Raw genomic sequence first — 16,183 nt, 5'->3', positions numbered from 1 at the left:
TGCAACGACATTGTTTAATAGGTATGGAATTTATTGGTGACGAATTACGTTCGTCACAAAAAAAATTATATTTTGTGACAAAAATGTTTGTCTCCAATGAGCTAAAATAATTCGCACCAATGCAAATGAAATTGGCGCCTCATTTTTGCACACGAAATTTTGTTTTCGTCTCCTATACTTTTGAGAAAAATTAAAACAAACAACAAAATTAATATTTCATCATCTTTGGGTTAAATTTTAAGACAAAAAAAATTTCGTCACCAATTTTGTCACAATAGCCTAGATTTCTTGTATTTTTTATTGATTTTAAGCATTTGGTGACGAAATTTGGTTTTCCTCTCTAAAAATAATACATTTGGAGACGAAATTATTTCCTCTCTAAAATTTTTTACAATGGTGACGACAAATTTCGTCTCCAAAATGGCGCCAAATCTTCCACCAAATTTTCCAAAGGCAGGAAATTGTTTTCTGACGAAAAATAAAATTTAGAGACAAATAAAATTTTTGTCACCTATTGTTTTATTTGATTTTAAGCATTTGTTGATGAAATTTGGTTTTCGTCTCTGAAAATAATATAATTGGAGGCGAAATCTTATTTTCATCACTAAAACATGCATATTTGGAGACTAAATATTTTTTCGTCACGCATTTTCGTCACCATAGACCTTTTTTTTTGTAGTGTTTTTTTTTTTTTTTTTGGAAGACTTGGCATTTTAACATTTATGTGTAATATGGCAAGAGAGTTTATGTTCTTTTTTTTTTTTCCACCTTTTTAAGGGAGTATAATATTCTATGTTGCATTTCAAAAATTCTGGTCAGTGCATATATGTGTATTACTTTAGTTGCTTGATGAAATAATTATTCATTACTGTTTATAAAATGGCTCTCTTATGTAGTGAATTTTTTTTTTTTTTTTTGCATAAATTTATGTTTGGACTTTCCAAGTCATGAATGGTGAACTTCAAAATATTTATGATTATAATGGCCTTTAATTTTGGTTCTAATTTCATCTCTATAAAATTGAAGTCAGTTAAGAAAGAGAAAAGTTCAAATTCGGACAATTATTGTGCTCGAGTTTTAATTTATCATTTTAATGTGATTGTTAAAAAACATCTATTCTAAATGCTGGGTTGACTCAGAAAATGTGAGTCTGATTGTGGGTTTCTCAAAGAATGTAGGGAGAGAGAGAGAGAGAGATAGAGATAGGTTATTTGGGACTTGGTTTGTGATTAGTTCTTTGTATTGTACAAATTAGTCTGATAGGGAAGGAACTGTTTGTTTGGAGCTATTTAAAAAGAAAGTAAGGGTGATTTATTTAGTTGATCTTCCTGCAACAAAAAAATTAAACTGACACTCGGAAAAATTTATTTAACATTTTATTTGCTGTGTAATATATTTATTTAGTTGTACCATTCAAATGTAATATTTATTTGCTGTGTGATTCTAATGTACAGATGATAAATATTTTTCATTTAATTTTTTTGTGAATATCTAGAGTTCCTATTAAAAGAAAAATTTGAAAGACTTGGCATTTTAACATTTATGTGTAATATGGCAAGAGAGTTTATGTTTTTTTTTTTTTTTTTTTTTTTTTTTGGCACCTTTTTAAGGGAATATAATATTCTATGTTGTATTTTAAAAATTCTGGTCAATCCTTATATCTATGCGTATTACTTTAGTTGTCTTCATGAAAAAAAAAATGTATTAAACTTAACGCAAGTATTTAACATAATCCGTTTTGTTTTGAATCAAATTCACCGAGTATTTAACTTAACCCAAAAAAATGTATTTAACATTTTGTTATAAAAAATTTATAAAAAAAAATTGTACCATTCTAAACAGAGAAGGTACGTGCCTCTGGTATCTGTTGACATTTTTCTTTTTCTTAGAAGTTTATATTTTTATTTATTTCTTTTCCTCTTGATTGTAACCCGTTAAGTATTTTCTATTCATGGTAGTTATTTATTTAAATAAAATTTTGAATTTTATTATTCGATTTGGTAGCAACGTATTTGGAAATAACATTTCATTGCCAATGAAATCCATGTTAACTTTTATTATTGCTAATTTTTTGTTTCTTTGTGTCTAAAATTATATAACCAAACATTTTAAGGTTAAAGTATAACAGTTATGAACAATATCACTATTTTTGGTCAAGTAAGTTTTTTTTTTTTTTTTTTTCTCTTCATATAAATTTAAGTACCTCTCTTATATCACTATTCTAATTATTTTTTTTCCTCATACTTTATAGGTGGATGGGGACTTACACCGAACCGTAATATCACCTCCCTTTACTAATTTTCTTATTTATGTGTATAAAGTTTTATTTATCACTCTAAAGTTTTTGTATGTATAGGTTCGATTTCTTCAAGAAAGAAATGTTAATGTTATTATTCGAAATGAGCGCGACCTTAATACTATTCGCATTCATGAGGTAACCCTAAAAGTCACTTGAACATTGGACATGTATTTTCTTATCATTTTAAAAATAATTTATAAATATATTCTACTTATTTTTTACAGGCAAAGGCAAAGGAAAAAGACAAAGCAATATCAAAGGAAACAAAAAAAGCTATTCCTTATGGCAAAGGAAAGGAAAATGCACATCCCATGGTATGGTTTCTCAACAATTTTTAAAAGTTTCTTTTTCGAATATTATATAGATTTTTTTAGGAATTGCATAGTGTCATATACTATTTTTTATGTACATTTTTCAAAAGTTTCTTTTTCAAAAATTTATATAATTCTTTTTATTGAATGTGAAATGTTTTTCTGAAGCATGTTAAAGTAATCATTTGTACAACATGCTAATGCATTTGTATGAACATTAATTTGAATTTTTAATATGTTTGTCTATTTGTATGATAAAAATATGTTGCATTTGTACAATATATTGCATCTACAACATAGCATAATAAAAATATAATAGAAGAAAACGAAAAAGGAAAATAAGAAGAAAGAACAAATATGTGATGAAAAGGAAACTACGTAATATAATTTTTTTTAATTTTTATTTTTCTTATAAGAAGTTCTTAAGGAAAGAAGAAAAAGACAAAAATACATTTTAATATAATAGAAACAACAAGAAGAGAGAAAAGGAAAGTACAAGACATTACATGCTAATATTCACATTTTACGTACCCAATGATCTAATATTTACCTTTTCAACGTACATTTTGTAAAGAGATGGGTAGTGTCTTAAAACCAATAAGTGCGTGCATAGTGAGTTTGCAGTTTTGTGTGCTTAATGTGTTTTCAAATTATTTTTCCCTTCCTTTTTAAATTTCATAAATACATGCATTGGTTCTTATATGACTAACAACTTGACCGAGTGAAGAGGAAAAGTTAGTTAAAAGAAAGAAAAAATACATGATGAAAGGGAAGCAAGTTAGTTAATCTTCACATTTTATGCACCTTCTTATATAATATTCTCATTTTAGGCACACAATGATAATGTGTTATCAAAAGCTGCATTGGCCCAACGTGCACGGCGAGAACGTAAAAAAAATCAAAAGCCATGTTCTGCATACCAATTGGGACAACGCCTACGATGAGAACGAGAAAGAGAAAGATCGAAGGAATGTATTAACCAAAGACAATCTTGAATTTTTTACTCTTACTATTACCACTTTATTATATAGATTTTAATTTGTTCACAATCTATTTCTGTAGGCCTCCTCTTACAACTCCATATAGAAATGTTGGTGTGGTCATCCGTGATGAGCACGACCTTAATGTTATCCGTGTTCGTGCGGTAAGTACAAAATCAAGTCAAACATTGTATGTATTTTATTTATATAAGATTTTTTTAATCTTTTCAATATTTTATTTATATTTGTTAGGCAAAAGATAAAGAAAAGGTCAACCTAATGTCTAAAGGAAAAGAAAAGATGGCTCCTTCCGGCAAGAGAATGACAAATGCATGTCAAGTGGTATATATTCTTTTTTTAAAATATGATGCAAAACTAATCAAAATTTTGAATAGTTAAAATATATGAGTGTATAAAATGAATTTATTGTTTTATGTTGTTTTTGTAGAATGATTGTAATATGTTTTCCTGTAACTTGCTATTATTTGTATGTGTTTTTCAAATTTATTTATTCTTATTTTGTATAGATACATGTGCATTTATAATGTACCATCCATAAGTTGCTACTTATATAAAGAAAATAGAAAAAAAGAAACGAAGAAATAAAGAAAAATATATAAAGAAAGGAGAAACTATAAGATAGGTTTTTAATTCTTATTTAATAAATAAAATAGAAAACAAAGAAAGGGAAAGGGAAAGGGAAGAAATAAGAAGACAGAAAGGGAAGAAATAAGAAAAAAAAAGAAATAAAGATAACACTATTAAAGGTATAAAACAAATAAAATAGATAACAAAATTAAGAGAAAGGGAAGAAATAAGAAGATAGTTTCATTTTAAGCACAAAATATTCACATATTTTGCTTCAATGATAAAATATTTTCTTTTTAGGCACAAAATGATAATGTAATATCAAAAGCTGCATTGGCCCAACGGGCACGGCGAGAGCGTAAAAAAATTGAATTTCAATGCTTGCAACGAGAGCAAGTGGGATTAGAAGAATGTGTTCAACTAAGACAACGTTCTTTAACACCAATTTGTCGCGATCGCACTCATTTGGAGTGGGAAACAATAACTGAAGATTCTCAGTCGGCACAAAAACGAACAATGGTTACCCATCATTCTACATGTTCATTTTCTATGCCAAGCACATCTTCAAATTCACAAAGGAATCGGTAAACTACTGTGTCTAATCTTGAAATACATACTTTTACTCATACCGTTTTGTTTTACAAAATTTTATTTATACACAAATATTCGTAGGTCTACTCCTATAAATCGATTTCTTCAACAAGATCTATGTACTGATGATGAATTAGAAGATCTGCCTACGAGTATATCAATTGACGCTTGGGCACACAAAGATTCTTGCCGCCATTATCTTTGCAAGATGGATGTATTATGTCTTTATTGTTTAGCCTTACATTGGATGGATGAAAAATTGACAAAATCATCTATAAAGTGTCTCTTATTCGGAACTTGCTGTTTGGAAGGAAATATTAGGCTACCTTTACTTATTACACCCCCTCCACCACTTCAGGCATTGTATGATGGGAATAATGATCAATCAAAATCCTTTCGAAGTTATACTCAAGTGTACAATGCAGCCAATGCTTTTACGAGTCTTGGTGTTACATTGGATCCTAGAGTACAAAGTGGAGGGGACCCTACATCATTCACAATTCATGGGGAATTGCGACATCGAACAGGATCACTACAACCACAACCAGGACAGGATGCGAGTTATGCTCAGCTGTATATCTATGACCCTTATTCAGCTTTAGAAATTCGTAATCGTAGAAATCCTAACTTGAGAAGGGATGTTCTCAAAACTATTCAGGATAGTTTGTTGCAAGTCAATGCATTTGAAGATAAATATCGCCAAGCGCATGCCATTTTACATCAATTAGACTCGGCAGGACACAATCTACCTGCTCATCTTCATTACAGTTCAACAACTACAGATGAGATTACAATTGTAATACCAGGTGATGGAACAGAGATAAATGGAATGAGAGATATTATTTTACATTTTCGAGGAAATAATGAGTTGATGCAAATTAATGAATGTCACCCAGCATACTTGCCATTACATTATGTTCTATTATTTCCATATGGTGAGCTTGGATGGGAACCTGAGTTGAAATTGTGGAATGTTCAGTATGATCGACCTTCAACTGATCGACTTACTCAAATGAATTTTTATAGTTATCGTTTGTTTGAACGACCCACAGAGTATTCAACAATTTTGAGAGGTGGGAAACTATTTCAAGAGTTTTTGGTAGATGCTTGGGCTGCAACTGAGCAAAATCGATTGACATACTACAAGCTTAATCAAGGGAAACTTTGGGCTGAGCTTTACCAAGAGTTGTCAGATATGGATCCAGATTATGTGCGACCTGGACAAATTGGTCAAAGGTTTGCTTTGCCATCTTCATTTACTAGTAGTCCTAGACATATGTTTGAAATCTTTCAAGATTCAATGGCTATCACACGATACAACCAACACCCAGATATTTTTCTTACCATGACTGCAAATCCCAATTGGCCAGAAATTACTTCAGCATTATTACCATATCAAAAACCTATTGATCGTCCTGATTTAATTGCCCGTGTTTTTGAGTTGAAGTGAAAATGTTTGATGAAGGAGATAGAAACAAATAAAGTGTTTGGAAATAAAGTTGCACATGTTTTTACAATTGAATTTCAAAAACGATGCCTCCCTCATATGCATGCACTTTTATTTCTCAAGGGTCCAGAGAAAATTCGGACATGTGCTCAAGTAGACAAATTAGTCTGTGCAGAATTTCCAGACCCAAAAGATGATCCTATGCTTTTTGAAACTATCAAATGTTATATGGTACATGGACCATGTGGTGCTCGAAATCCGCAAGCACCATGTATGGAAAATGGTAGATGCACTAAGAGATACACTCGAGCTTTCACAGAAACAACAACTATGGATCAAGATGGATACCCTATCTATCGTCGTCGCAATAATGGTCAAGTACATACTGTGAGAGGGCAAGAAGTTGATAACAGGGATGTCATACCATACAATGCATATCTTTTAAAACTTTTCAACTATCATATAAATGTGGAAGTTTGTGCCGGAATGAGATGTGTCAAGTATATACATAAGTACATTTATAAGGGTTATGATCGTACACCGATGGTGTTAGGAATGATAAATGAGATTCAACAATATCTCGATACAAGGTATATTGGACCTCCAAAAGCTGCTTGGCGAATATTTGGTTATCCTTTGCATGCAGAGATGCCAACAGTTGTACGATTGGCACTTCATTTACCTGGAATGCATCGTGTTATTTTTAACCCAGAAGAGTTATTACAAACGATTCAATCTAGTGTTGGTCAACAAATGTCAACTCTTACTTGCTTCTTTGCATATTGTGTTGCCAATGAAGATGAATGTCTATTCACTTATCAAGAATTTTCACAACATTTTGTTTGGCTCAAGTCAGAAAAGAGATGGAAATCAAGAGAAAGGGGATATGCAATTGGTAGAATGTACTTTTCTAGCCCTAATTGTGGTGAAAGATTTTATGTACGTTTGTTACTAACCGTTGTCAAAGGACCAAAGTCGTTTCAGTCTTTACGCACGGTCGATAATGTTGTGTATGATATATTTAAATTAGCATGTGTTGCAAGGGGGCTTTTAGAAGATGATAAAGAATGGATACAATGCTTGAAAGAGGCTGCAGTCATAAAAACTGGATATCAATTGAGGAAATTGTTTAGTATTATTCTCACCCAGTGCTCTCCACTAAATCTATGTGCATTATGAAATCAATTTTCAACGCATATATGTGATGATCTTGCACATAAGATTTGTACATTGTTTGTCATTTCTAAACCAACTGAGGCTCAAATTAAAGATTATGGTCTCCATCTTTTGAATCAAATGCTTCATGAATCAGGCAAAAGTTTAATTGACTTCCCACCCATGCCACAACCTACTGCAAATTGGAGTACAGTAGTTGGTAATCGATTGATAGTTGAACATCAACAACTGCAGAGTGAGGCACAACATGCAGATCCACAAATTACTATTGATTGTCTCAATAATGGACAGCGGAATGCTTATAATACAATCATTTCTTCAGTTTTCCATAATAAAGGAACTGTTTTCTTTTTGAATGGGGGTGCAAGAACAGGGAAAACATTTCTATACAATACAATTGCATTAAAATGTCGTAGCCTTGGGCATATCGTTGTTACTGTGGCTTCGTCTGGAATTGCATCACTGTTACTGGTAGGAGGTCGCACTGCACATTCAAAATTTTCCATTCCGTTAGATGTATTGGAAAATTCACTTTGTGGGTTTAGCAAACAATCATTACAAGCTGAGTTATTTAGAGAAACAAAACTCATAATTTGGGATGAAGTTCCTATGCAACATAGACATTGTGTTGAGGCGGTTGATCGTACATTGAGGGATATTTGTGATAGTGAAAAGCCATTTGGGGGTATTACTGTTGTTCTTGGAGGAGACTTTCGACAAATCTTACCAGTTATACCCAAAGGAGTTCGTGAGCAAATTGTGAATGCATCATAAAGACACTCTGTTCTATGGAAGCATATATATATTTTGACTTTGGATTTGAATATGCGCTTGAATCATGAAGGCCGTGAAAATGCTAATATTGCAAATTTCTTGATGGAGGTAACATTACTTTAACCTGTATTATATAGATTATTTTAAATTAATAAATTGTGTTTACACTTACTTTTTTATTGATTTCACTTTTTTTTAGATTGGGACCAATCCTCAAGAAATCGTTAACCTTCCATCAACAATACACAAATGTCAAGATTTGAATAAATTACTCTCTACAGTTTATCCACAATTGAATATGATAGAGACGTCAACCCCAACATTTTTAACTGAACGCACAATTCTGTCTGCGCGTAACGATGATGTCAGTGACATTAATACTACTGCGTTGAATATCTTTCCAGGGAGATTATATACTTATCTTGCGGCAGGTAAAATGTCTGAAGATAATGAAATTGATCCTACCATTACAAATAGATATCTTAATGAATATTTAAATTCATTGGATCCTCCTGGGTTGCCAACTTTTAAGTTAGATTTGAAAGTGGGTTGTCCTATAATATTGTTGAGAAACATTGCACCGAAAGATGGACTATGTAATGGTACAAGATTGATGGTTACTAGGTGCGACACTCGCATAATTGAAGCTCAAATTTTAACTAGAGAAAAGTTTAGCAATTTGGCATTCATATCAAGTATATCTTTGACAACATCTTCAGAAATGCCTTTCCAAATGACAAGACGTCAATTTCCAGTCCGATTGGCATATGCCTTGACCATTAATAAATCTCAAGGACAATCTGTGAAATTTGTTGGGGTTGATTTGCGTATACCAGTGTTTAGCCATGGGCAATTATATGTGGCATTGTCTAGATGTACATCCTTTGATCGTATAAGTATTCTCCTCCCTAAAGATAATTTGGATTCTACTACAAATATTGTTTATCCGGAAATGTTGCTGTAGTATTCTATGCAGATTAAATGACGTTTTATTAGAAGGTAACCACGTAGATTTATTTTTGTTGATTATATAACTTTTTTAAAAATTTCAATTTAATAATATTTTGAAATTTGGACTTTTGTAGGATTGGACCGAAAAATCTATGGAGCTTAAAAGGAGAAATACGACTACCTTGCTTCGATGGGGATATAATAAGGTAATTTCAATCTCAAAGTATTTTGACATGTATATTTCCAACAAATGTACTAATCTATATTTTTTTTTGTTTCCACAAATTACCAGATTGTTGTGCATATTCCTTATTGGGGATACATAAAAGTTGATACAAAGACTTTTTGGAAAGTAATGAGGAGGAAGTTTAGGCAAACGCATATTTGAAGACATGTTATTGACACATCTTTTGTAAAACATACATATTTTTGGTGTATGACAATATAATTTTTGGTGTATGACATGTTAGTGACACATCTTTTGTAAAGCATACATCTTTTGTAAAGCTTTAACCCACTTTTTGTAAAGTTTTAACCTACTCTTTTGGTGTATGACAGTATAACTTTATTTATGTTTTTTGTTCAGTGTTTACACTTTTTTTTACGGCCTTTTATATTTTGATATGCAATATAACTTTAAATCTTATATGTTTGTTTCTTAATTTGCATTAAGATTAGTGGGAGTTGTTATTTTATTTGAGTTTCGTAGAGCGTGTAATACAAATAAAATTGTTATAAGTTCTTTAAGAAGAAAAATATTTCAATATATTTTTTCAGTATCTTTATAAAAAATGACACAAATTTTATAAATTTCAACATAATACGTATAAATTATAACTGTATTTTAATCTTAAAATTATTTACACCATGCCTTTAGGCACGGCCATACGCTAGTACTAATACATGCTACTACAATAATGGCATATTCGACAAAATTATATTCTAAGTTCTATGCTAGGATTAATTAGAGTAGAAAATCTTTCCAAAAATGACAAAATCTCAAGATTGACAGTATAGCGATCCCGGGTTTACCCTTGTTGTACAGTGGTCCGGACATGTGTCCGTGGATGTTGGTAGTTGTTTATTATCTTGTTTGCATCCTTGTTACTTCGTATTTGAGTTATAGGATGTGTTGGGAAAGCTTGTTACAGGTTGGTTGAGTTTAGAAACCAAAACTGGTTGCCCAGATTTTTGGCCTGTCCGCTCGAGCGGGGGTTTGAGCGCTCGAGCGGGGAATACACCCGTCCAGTAATTTTTTTCCTGTGCAGTGTTGTACGCTCGAGCGTGGGTTTAGCCGCTCGAGCGGGGTTGTGTGAGTTACGCTCGAGCGTGGAGTTGGGACCTCGAGCGGAGACCTGGCTCTGTAAAAGTGCTGAGAGAGTGCATCCAGCGCTCGAGCGGGAGTTTGACCGCTCGAGCGAGAGTCTGTGAGTGACGCTCGAGCGGGGTGTTTTACGCTCGAGCGGACCGAATGGGTTTTAGTTCCGTGTTTTGACTTTTCAAATCACTTTTTCACTTTCTCTTCTCTCTCTTACTTTTCCAAAACTCCATTGTTGAGTTTCTCACTCTAGGACTCTACCTTCTCTCCAGGTATTGATCTAGTAGGAGTGATTTACTCATCTTTGGCCTTTACAAAAGAGTTGTTGATCGTCGAGGGCTACCTTTTAATCTGAAAATTTCGGGTTTTGGAGCACGTTGGGTTTTGTCTTCTTCTCCTTTGGGGCTCCAAATTTGAGGTAGGGATATCCTAGTCCTCTCTATGGATTTTGTCTTTAAATTTTGGTATTTTGAGATGTTGGGGTTGTTTTGGTAATTTTGTGAAAGTTTGGGGCTTTTGTGTAATTTTACAAAAGTTGGGGTTTTATTCATAATAAACCTAGATGCATGTTTGGCATGGAGAAATGGAATAAATGTTAAATCATTAATGAAAATGGGACCTAAGGGTTGAAATGTTAATTATGGGAATTGACCTAATTACATTGTTTAATTAATTGAGATAATTAATTGTGTGAAATGAGGAAATGAAATGTTGATTGAATATCCATTGTGCATTTATTTTCTGTTTAGAAATAACTGCTTTGGGCTATCGGTGGAGGATAGTCGTGATTGCTGTAGACAATGCATGATGATTAGGCAAACTGAAACTAATCAATGGAATGTGTCATGGAATTTGACGGTTGATAGAATACATTAATTGTATGTATTGAGTGATTGTATATAGAACTAATGTGTTTGTATACGTTATGTGTAGAGGAGGAGATGGGGGATGTACTCCGCGGTTTAGGGGAAGATAGGGGATGTACCTCTAAACCGGATAGTGTTGGGAGAAGATAGGGGATGAACTCCGAAGATAGAGCTCATATGCTTATCTTGGTGAAGTGTGGATATAGCTTATATGCTTGTCTGTGGATATTGTTGTTATACATATCTGTTGTAGAATGTGGATATAGCTTATTTGCTTATCTGAGAATGTGGATATTGTTATTATACATATTTGTTGAGAATGTGGGTAGTGCTTATATGCCTATCCGTTGAAAAAGGGAAAAATGAAAGGAAACTTGGACCCAAAAGTCGTATAACATAAATATAAGATTTATGTGAATGTATCAGTGTTGGCCATCTATCAATTACTAATATTTTAGTCATTGTTCATGGTTGGTTTAGTGTATTTCTACTGGGCTGTGGCTCACCCTATATGGGAATATCATTTTGAGGTACTGGAAGCATGCCACCTCCAAGGACATAGCTTGGGAGGCTAGAGGCGGACACATTTTTGTCGTACCTTTTTGATGTATTACATGTAATTTCAAGCCAAGGGCTTTATGTGTAAACGAGTTAGAACTCTTTGTTGTAACCAAGTGTTAACTTGGAAAGCTGTAAGCCTGTAAGGCATTTTGCTTTTGTTGTTAGCATGTAATACTTATGCAATAGAACTCTAATCAATGGAAGAATGTGGAACTTTTGAATATCAATGCCTGTCTTATTTAATGGGTTTAATGCTATTATTTTGAGGGCGTTACAGACAGCCTAAACAATGGAATTCACCTAAAATTTTCTAGGGTGAATGGATCATGACCAAAATGACATTTTCCATCAATCCATCAAATTTCAAGCAATTTCCAGTCCAAGCCATTTGATTTCTACCAATGTTTTTTGCCTTGGCCTTATTTGCCCATCCATTTGGTCTAAGAATTGTATGGGCATACATGCCACATCAAATTGTTTCTTAATCAAATCAAGTATCCAACGGAGTTCTATTTGTTAGTCCATTTATCTTAATGTAAGCATTATTTCAAGTCAACAAAAGTTTTCTTTGTGGATGTAACACCCCAAATTTCTAGCCCAAATGATAATACAACAATCATGGCTCTTTCAAGGAAAACCGAATATAAATCTCCACACTTACATTACATGATACAATAGTTCTTCATGCAACAATACATTAATTTAACAAGAAGTAAATGAACAAATAAATACCCCCAAGGGGTTTACAAGTTTCCAAGGCTTGAGCTTGGTTACACAAAACGGTTATTTAAACCATACATATACCACCCTTGGCTTACACACAGAGTCACAGCAAAATGAGAGTCTCATACTCTCAACACACATTTCCTCGCCTCTAGTTAGACGGTATCACCACATTTTTTCCTGCCCAAAAATCCCGTAGGGTGAGCATAAAGCCCAATAGGAAATCCTTAACAAAGTATATATATTTTATACAACTCTCAAGAGATGAAATGCACATGCCATACTATGCTCTTTTGAAAGAAAACCATATCTTTATCTTTGAAAACCATCATGCTCAATGATGTCATCAATTTCAATTCTTCAAAACTTAACAATTCATTTCAAGAGCGGTAAATACGACTCTAGTAATCCCTAGGTTGGTGTCTGCAAGTAGGCTATAAAAGAACTACCAATTTGTCATTTTACCAGCATTGACTGAAAGGCTCGACACCTATAATCTGTCATTTTTACCAGTATTAACTGGAAGGCTCGACACCTATTTAATTTCATCTACACCACCTGTCAAGACTTACCACCGTATTTACCCCAAAACGCCAATAACACAAGATGAATATAAATATTTTTATTCCAATTCATCATCTAAAGAATAACACAATTCCCTCTTCTCAAGTATCCTCAACAATTAGTCATTTTAACACTATTTCAACGTTTTGAACAATAATTTTCAAAATGAACAACAATTCTCATATTCCCTGAAATTCATCATTTATATAAATATAAATAAGAAATTTTCTAAACATCCATTTATTTTGACACACAAAATAAATATAACAATATCATTTATGAATTTTCAGTCTCTTTAAAAAAAATCCCCACATTCTAGGTTTTCTCACCAAAACTATACAACTCAAATCTTTTGAAATAAAACTTTCTAAAATCATCTTTTCTTCAATCAACGAAAATCAAAACCCATAAGATTATTTTAAAAGAACAAGAGACAAACCCACTTTCAAAATCTCTCAACTTCTTAAATTAACAATCAATTTTCAAAGCTATTGAAGGATGATTTCGAAAATCATCTAGATCTTGCAAATATATATAATATATATATATATAACTCCAAGAAAATCCCTACCTCAAGTTTTGAAGAAGAAATGAGATGAAACCCCCAAAATTGACAGTGTCGAAACTCGATCTTCACCGCACACAACAAAACCCTCGAGAAGTTAACCAACTTTGATGAAGAACTTATGGTAGAACTCTAATGGATCTTGAGAAATCAAGGTTTTGATCCAATTTAGCGTAGGGAATGTACAGAGAAGGGAGAGAAAATGGTTTTAGAGAGAGAGAGATATACAAAAGTGATCTGAAGTCCGCTCGAGCGTCGAATACACCTTCCCAGTACTTTTGCAGACAGCTCAAACTTTTGGACCCAAACATTCCCCACTCGAGTGCATAAACGGCTGCTCGGGCGGACAAGCAACTTCGAATGCATTTTTCATTTTTGCTTCAGGGCGCTGCCTTCGGACCCGCCAAAGGGCGCTGCCCCCTCGACCCCTGCGAGCTGACCGGGCAGCTTGATCCCCAACCTGCCCAGTCGAAGTGGCAAAACATGAAAGAAGGATCGAAATCGGGATCACTACAGTGGATCAAAAAAAAAATTAAAAGACAATATTTGTTCCATTTTTACATGTTCATTTTCTGTCATGAAATGAAAGTAACATAAAAGTCCTACAAATTTTTACCATCTGTTCTTCAATTTAAAAAATGGAAAATCCAAATGGTTTGTGTATATACAAAGTCATTGATTAGAAACATTAAAAGTGAAAAACATAAAAGCCTTGTGTTGAAGGCTAGAGATCCTTTGTCCCAAAACCTATATGGTCCTTTGTTTCAATTCACTCAAAACTGTTGGATCATGTGAGAATTTTGAAAAACAAAAACATTAAAGCATGATCAAATAATTGTGAGTGAGTTGAGACAGAAGCTTGAAAAAAATATTGTCTTTAACTTCTAAGATGAAATATTTTACCTATATGATTTTGCGATTGCAGCGGTTATATGCCACCAGAGTACGTAATGTATGGGCAATTCTCAGTTAAATCAAATGTTTTTAATTTCGGAGTAATAGTTCTAGAAATCATAAGTGGATAGAAGAACAATTATTTTCAAAATGGGGAGAATGCAGAGGACCTTCTAACCTATGTAAGTATGAATAAGGATATATATATATATATATATGAAAAATGATCTACAAACATAATTTTATATAAAATTTTATTTAGAATGATGTGGTGGTGGTAATTTTTAAATTATTAGAGGCAATGGTAAGTTTTTTAACTTGAAATGAAAGGACAATAGAAAACCACATTATTATGTATAAAAATTGAGTGATTTTATCACTTTAAGCAAAGAATCTAGACCCAATATAGATACAATGATGAGACAATTTTTGATTTTATCACTTTAAAACAAAAGACTTATCAAGATTCTTGAAAGATTGTTAAGTTGCTAATTGTCTTAAAAGTTTAAGCTATATAATGACAAAGCATGACGTGACAAGTTTTTCTTTTATCAGTTTAAAAAAAAAAAAAAAAAAACCTATCAAGATAACTTGTATTTTCAAAAATACCACTGCCACATTATTGTTGTCATAAATTATGCATACAAGTTTTGTAACTATATCATTTTTCATATATATATATATAGTAAATTATATTTTTTACCCTTCAACTTTCATTCTTGCAGACTTGGAAAAATTGGAAGGATGGAAGGGCTTCAAATGTGATAGACCCCACCATATTGAAGACTAGTTCAAATTGCGTACAAGACATAATGAGATGCATCCACATTGGATTACTATGTGTTCAAGAAAATGTAGCAAATAGACCAACCATGGCTTCAGTTGTACTCATGCTTAGTAGCTTCTCTCTCACTCTCTCACTGCCGTCACAGCCAGCATTTTTCATGCATAGCACCATTAATCCTCTTAAAAGCACATCACTGGGGCAAGATTTTGATTCTGAATTGACTCAGCCAAAGAGTAAGCAGTCTGGTAGTTCCTCTGTGAATGAGGCTTCCATTACCGAGTCATATCCTAGATGATTGTTTTTCAAAGTTGCAAATTGTTTTGTTGTAAACATGACGGCATTAGTTTGGCTCATGTTGTTTGTTTTGACTCTGGACCTTTTCATAATAAGGTTTTGTACGAGTGAAAATATTCGTCTCGCTCCGTACCTCCTTGCTACCAAGCTCATCCCACTCTGTTAGAGCTCTGTTACACTATGGACAAAACAAAGGTGAGCTACCCGCTGGGTGGGTTTGCCGGAAAACCCCTCCGATGGTCAAATTAGCTTTCTGGAGAAGAGAGAAGACTTAGTGCTGTAGAGAGAGAGAGAGAGAAAGAGTTCGAAATTACTTACCTCCAACGTCTGCATGCTCCTCCTTTTCAAGGTTGGCCATGCAGCCTCAAAGATTGTGTAACGCCCTCAAAATAACAACAATAAACCCATCAATTAAGACATGCATTGATATGTACAAGTTCCACATTCTTCCATTTTATCAGAATTCTATCACATAAGTATTACATGTTAACAAC

At 33.0% G+C, this 16,183-nt stretch overlaps 1 pseudogene; it reads left to right on the top strand.

Annotated features, from left to right (window-relative positions):
* Positions 1-15,690, top strand: part of LOC114300664 (cysteine-rich receptor-like protein kinase 15) — a 136,181-nt pseudogene extending 120,491 nt beyond the window's left edge.
* Positions 15,691-16,183: the final 493 nt, after the last annotated feature.

This window comes from Camellia sinensis, chromosome 10, assembly GCF_055761805.1.
Source record: "Camellia sinensis isolate YWXY chromosome 10, ASM5576180v1, whole genome shotgun sequence".
Taxonomy (NCBI): domain Eukaryota; kingdom Viridiplantae; phylum Streptophyta; class Magnoliopsida; order Ericales; family Theaceae; genus Camellia; species Camellia sinensis.
The sequence above is the reverse complement of the archived record's forward strand: the minus strand, read 5'-3'. Positions and strand labels throughout refer to the sequence as shown.